General features: G+C 46.2%; 1 pseudogene across 1 annotated transcript; it reads left to right on the top strand.

Moving 5' to 3' along the window:
* The first annotated feature begins 306 nt into the window (after positions 1-306).
* Positions 307-2,244, top strand: LOC311608074 (progranulin-like; annotated as a pseudogene). Its single transcript has 2 exons — positions 307-397; positions 544-2,244. The product of its transcript is annotated as a progranulin-like (transcript).
* The last annotated feature ends 3,673 nt before the right edge of the window (positions 2,245-5,917 follow it).

The raw sequence follows: 5,917 nt of genomic DNA, 5'->3' as shown, positions 1-5,917 counted from the left end.
ACACATTACTTATGGGACATAGGCATAGCATACAGTTAAAAAAAATGAACAACATAAAAGTCATTTCTCAGGCTAGAGCATTTATCACTCTTCCAAAGGTCCTGAGTTCTCAGCACCCACTTGGCAGCACAACTGTCTGATGCTCTCCTCTAGTATGTAGATGTACATGCAGACAAAATACCCATACACATTAAACAACTAAACAGACAGGTAGAAAGTTATTTCCTGGGCTGGAGATGTGGCTCAGTTAAGTGTAGTACTCACCTTGGGAGCTCAAAGCTCTGGGTTTGATGTTCAGCACCTCATATGGCAGGGGTGGTCCTGCATACCTCTAACCCCAGCATTACAGCGGTGGAGGTGGGAGAACCAGAAATTCAAGGTTATCAGCAGCTTCGTAGTGAGTTCTAGCTTTCTAACCTTGAGGTCTTGTCCCCCAAACAATTCTCAAGATACCACATGAAACTTCTGGCTAGCACTTCCAGGTTAAGGATTTATAAAAGCAGGTATTTGAGAATAAAGAAACCCTGTAGAGATGCCTCCCAGGGAGTGTGGACGCCACACAGGCAGAGTGTGTGATCCTGGTGAGCTGGCTGGCCTTAGTGGCAGAGCTGGCGGCTGGAACACAGTGTTCATGTGGTCAAAATTCTGCCCTGTTGCCTGCTGCCTGTGCCTGGGAGGAGCCAAGTCCAGCTGCTGCAACCCCCTTTTGGACACATTGCCTACAATAACACGACATCCTCTAGGTAACGCCTGGCAGATCCATGGCCACTGTGCTGCTGGCTACTCTTGTGTCCTCACCGTGTCTGGGACTTCCTGTTGCTGTCCATTCCCTAAGAGAATGTCTGGTGGTGATGGCAGCCACTGCTGACCCCGAGCCTTTGACTACAGTGCAGATGGAAAATCCTGCTTCTGAAGAGCAGATAACCTCTTGAGTGCTGTCCAGTGCCCTGGTGGCCAGTTCAAATGCCCTCATCCCTCCACCTGCTGCGTTATGATAGATGGTTCCTGTGGGTGTTGACCCATGCCCCGGGCCTCTTGCTGTGAAGACAGAGTGCATTGCTGTCTCCATGGGGCCTCCTGTGACCTGGTTCACACATGATACATTACATCCATGGGCACCCACGCCCTGCTAATGAAGTTCCCTGCACAAAAAACCAACAGGGAAGTGAAGTTGCTTCTCCGGTGTGTGCTGATGCACAGACCCAGTGCTCTGCTGTGAGCTGCCCACAGGGAAGTGTGCCTGCCACCCAATACCTAATGCCATCTGCTGTTCTGATCACTTGCACTGCTGCCCCAGGACACCGTATGTGACCTGGTCCAGAGTAAGTGCCTCTCTGAGGACTACACCATGGACCTCCTGACAAAGCTTCCTGGATACCCAGTGCCTTTAATGACTTCTGCCTCCCTCACAGCAAAGGAGGTGAAATATGACATGAGGGTGGGCTGCCTAGATAAACACACTGGGGCCTGGGGCTGCTGTCCATTGCCGTGCCTGTGTGTTGTGAGGACCGTATACACTGCTGCCTGACAGAGGTTCTGTGTCACACAGAGACAGGAACCAGTGAACTGGGAGCCTGCCAGGTACCTTGGATGAAGAAGGTCATAATCCCACTCAGCCTGGTGGAACCACATGTCTTGAAAAGTGATGTCCCCTGAGATGGCTTTGCCAGCTGTTCTCCCGACAATACTCACAGAAGACCCAGCCCCAGAAGCTGGCTGCTGCTTAGACCACCAGCATTGCTGTCATCAGTGCTTCCCATGGACGCCTGAGGGATACTGTCAGAAGGGAGACACAAAGGAGGCTGGCCTGGAGAGGGTGCCCACCCGCCAGACATCCTTGTCTTAAATTAGAGATATTGGTTATGACCAGCACATCAGCTGCTAGTCGCCACATGCTGTGTGTTGTGAAGATCGGCAGCACGGCTGCCTGGCTGGGTACCCCTGCAATGTGGAGGTGTGGACCCGTGAGAAAGATGTGGACTCCATCCAGGCTTCTGCAAGCCTGACCTTCGGGGCTATGGTTCGGGATGTGGAGTGCGGGAAAGCGCGTTTCTTCCATGATGTAGAGCTAGCAGAAGAGGCTGGGCCTGCTGTCCCTCTCTAAAGGGCATCAGCTGTGCAGATGAGCATCACTGTTGTCCGATTGGTTTCTACTGTTCAGCCAAGGGAACCAAGTGTTTGGGAAAGAAGACCCCACACTGCGACACGTGTTTGAGGGATTCAGCCCCAAGACTGCTGCTGTAAGGAAGGGCTACAGACGAAAAGCACTCCACAGCCTGGGGGGCCCTGTACAGATGGTATCCAGCACTCAGGCCTCCCTAGCACCTCTTCCTCTAGAATCTCCCCACCTACTCAATCTGAGTCATCTCATCAACACGGGAGGCCAGGCCTCAAATTTAAGACCTTCTTTTACGCAAAGAAGGCTTAAAAGGCTGCTATTTCCTCAGATTTCTAGAGACCTTGTGGCAAGGTGCTCTATTGACCCACAGGTGTTGTGTGAGCTTGGTTGCGTGTGTTTGCGCCAATAAAGTTTGTACATTTTCTTTTTAAAAAAGCCCTATAGATTTTATAATAACAGCATTTTATAATAATGGAATCACCGTGTTCTGTTAATGCTTTCCCGCCTCTCAAAGCCATTATGGCTCTCCTTGTCAGGCAACTTGATGAACATATAGAATACAGTTTAGATTTTTTTGTCATTCCTGTAACAGGATCTACCTGGACGCCGATTAGAGGCTTGGTTAGGCTCAATGTTTAGGGAAGAAGGGCACATAAGGAGAGATCTACTTTGCCAACTGACCAGAAATTCTGACGCCTTCCAGTATTTTTGACCAGCTCACGGTGCTATCTACCCCATGCACCAGGGTGTGACTAGGCATGTGGTCTTCAGTACCTGGGAGACGGGGTCTGTGGCTCTCCTGTCCTCAGCATTCTGGGATAATGTCAGCCCGTTAGTAAACACTACCTAACTTGGGAGATGTTAGGGGCCTAATGGCAAATATCAGGAAGTTACTAGAAAAAGCAGCTACTTTGTTTCTTTTTCTACTCAACAAGGTTGCAGAGTCAGCTTGCATGTGGCACTGATGACACAATGACACCTTGGATTTTTTTTTTTAAGAATTAATATGTGAGATTTAAGGAAGATTCAGCATTGAAGACTGAAGAGGAACAACAGCCATTTTTGATGTTCATCTCTTGATGAAGAACAATCAAGCTGCTCAGGGCAGCAGGGATGGCGGGATGCTCGACTTCCTGTCTGGGCTTTGGAGAAGCACTGAAGGAGGCAGGCGAATAAACACTGGTGATACTTACAGCGGGTGCCCAAGAAACAAAAAGCCGCAGACCTTTTCAGAAGCACTTAGGTCTCTCATTGGGCTGGAGACACTATCGCATCCTTCGTGTGATGGCCTCGCACCCCAGAGCTACCATATTCTCACGGGGTGTATCTAGAGGTGTCTCCGACACAGCTGGCTTGTCTCTGGGAAGAAGTGAAAGGCTTCCCAGGATTTTAGGAACTAACGAGTAATATGGGCAAAGTGTTTGTTCCGAGAGTGCCCAGACATCTAACTCCTGATTGTTTCTTCCTAGTGGAGGGGGCCCTGGCTCCAGCTCCTCCTCCTTAAGCAAGTAGAAGAAATTTGAAGGCAAAGCTAAGTAATGATGCTCACGATCTCTATCTTCTGCTCCTCTTGGGAAAGAGCCTCTGCCAGGCACTGAGATGCACATGTCTCATCTAACGAGCCTGCGGAGACTTGTGGCTGTGGCTGAGGCAGGGGTGATGTTTTTAATTATGGAATTTGACACTATAAAGCCCCATACACCAGTAAATATGAACCGCAGTCTCCTGTCATAATTTTACTAATATTAAAGCGGTTATTTTTAGTCCTGCTTTAGTTTCAAATGCTTTATGATCCACATAGAGACCAGGACAATCCAGCAAGATTATGATGTGTGTCATTACCATGGGAGGAAAAAACAATAGTATTCACAGACAATGGCAGTTCTTAGTTAATGGCAGTCCAACATCCACCCTAGGTGACATTTGTCAAGGCCTGGAGCCATTTTGGAATATTAGGATGAGGCTTGTAGGTGCCACCATCTGATGTGACTTGTGACTGTCTTGCAATGCACAGGGAAGGCCCCCAACCCCATTAATTATAAGACATTAAGTTTCAGCACTTGAACAAACATGCAACCAACCAAAACTAATCCAAAGCAAGACTCACCTGTTGCAAAATGTAACTAACAAAGTACATTGACAGTAGGAATTAAAGACGGTAAAAGGGAATCACTTAGTTGTAAACTTCACAGTAAGTGTACCAAATCTACTTGAAGGAATAAATAACAATGTTGAGGGATTGGAAGATATTTCTCTGTCATTGTAGGGCATCTCCGTCATGCGATCATGTCAACTTTCCCTAAGTTGATTTATAGCTTTAATATGTCCCCGGTAACAGATGAAACAGCCTTCCTTTCCTGGCATGAGACAAGGTGATAACAAGTCTCCTATGGGAAATACCACGGAGGAGCAGCTAGGCCAACACCAATAAAATGCGTGAGGGAGATGAGTTCTATCCTACTGAAGTGCCCACATACCTCTAGAGCTGACCTAGGGGGAAGGCAAGGCAAGGCAGTCAGGGCAATGGTATGGATGTAAAAGGCTGGAAGGAATTCCAAGCACATTTTAAAGTAGTTTTAATTTTAGCGAAGGTGTTAACCACTGGAGAGATGAAGATTTTAAAAAAGGTTCATGAGGCAACTAAGTCATTTTTATTTTTTTAAAAGGATGAAAAAAAAATTACGCTCCTCTCTTGTACCGACTAAAAAAATAAATGTAAAATTATCTATCTATCTATCTATCTATCTATCTATCTATCTGTCTGTCTATCTACTGTCTGTCTGTCTATCATCTACTAATCTATGTAAATATGATGGCTAGTGTGGTCAACTTGACGTGAGTTGGAATCCCCTAGGAGAGGTACCACTGTTCTTGTCTGTAGTGGACCATCTTAGCCGTTTCTTTGGCTTGGAAAGCTTTGTCTGCTGTGGGTGGCAGCATTCTCCAGGCAGGGGATCCTGACTAGGACTGAAGAAAGTGAGCAGAGGACTTCCAGGGATGCACTCATTGTTCTCTTCTGACATCAGTGAGCTGCTGCTTCCAGTTCCTGTTCCCCGACTTCCCCCATGATGGATTTTTTCACCCTGAACTTTGACCTAACATAACCCCCCTTTGCCTTTGAATTGCTTTTGTCAGAGTGTTTTATTACTAACAACAGAAAAAGAAGCCAATACACTGATTTTAGGGAAAGTTTTTCTAAGCATTATTGTAAACACAGATGAATTAAGAAAAAAAAAGGGGGGGAACTAGTCGTTAAAGTGATATAAAACAGCTTCAAAAGTCTAGTATATATATTATTTATATGTTTATCATGAACAGCATTAAACTTTGAGAAGGAAGAATATTAAGGAAAACTATTAAAATGAGTAAAACACAAAAAATTGATATTTTTCCTGCACGTTGTTTCCATGACTTTAACCTCACTTACATTCAATTTTTTATTTCTCAACAGTTCAGTAAGTGCAAGTTAAATCTCACTCTCTTCCTCTCTGTACTTTCCCCAAATTTGTGGTCTCTTCTACACTGTGTTGTCTGCTCAGGTCTCAGGGAGTTTTGTAAGACTGCAGGGCTGCCTTGTGCTGTCTTCCTGTCTCTGTCTGTCTCTCTGCTTGCTAGGACGGCCACAGTTACCACTGGTTCAGTGTGCTGTGTTTCTGGGCCAGCTGGCACTACCTTGGCTTAAGTCATCATGCCTTTCCTGGACTTAGGGATAACTTTATGAGTCCCTCGTTTCAGCTTCTTCTCATTAACGCTCATCTTCAACATTGCCAATCAAGGTTTCTTTATAAAGCATGAATT

This window comes from Acomys minous (genome assembly GCF_964271855.1).
Source record: "Acomys minous genome assembly, chromosome: 11".
In the NCBI taxonomy this organism is placed as follows: Eukaryota; Metazoa; Chordata; class Mammalia; order Rodentia; family Muridae; genus Acomys; species Acomys minous.
Note: the sequence above shows the minus strand (reverse complement) of the source record. Positions and strands in the feature narration are given on the sequence as shown.